Raw genomic sequence first — 291 nt, 5'->3', positions numbered from 1 at the left:
AAGAAAAGAAAGAAAGAAGGAAAGAAGAATCAGGAAGAAAAAAAAAAGTACTAGAGAATTCCTGGGCATCCCGGGTCACTTTTCCAGGGCAATTCCACAGGGTTTAGGAAGCGAAGGAAGAGAATGGAATGAAATTCCAGGTTCTTTCGAATGAATGGGGGAAGGGCAGAGGAAGACTCGAGAATCTAAATGTCAAGACTTGGGAAATGTGGACTCGCACAATAGACATCAGAAAAACCTGATTCCTTTTCCCCGGCTAATATTTTCAACCGCACGCAGTTCTGATCACTT

Source organism: Myotis davidii, unplaced genomic scaffold (genome assembly GCF_000327345.1).
Source record: "Myotis davidii unplaced genomic scaffold, ASM32734v1 scaffold478, whole genome shotgun sequence".
NCBI classification, from domain to species: Eukaryota; Metazoa; Chordata; class Mammalia; order Chiroptera; family Vespertilionidae; genus Myotis; species Myotis davidii.
The sequence above is the reverse complement of the archived record's forward strand: the minus strand, read 5'-3'. Positions refer to the sequence as shown.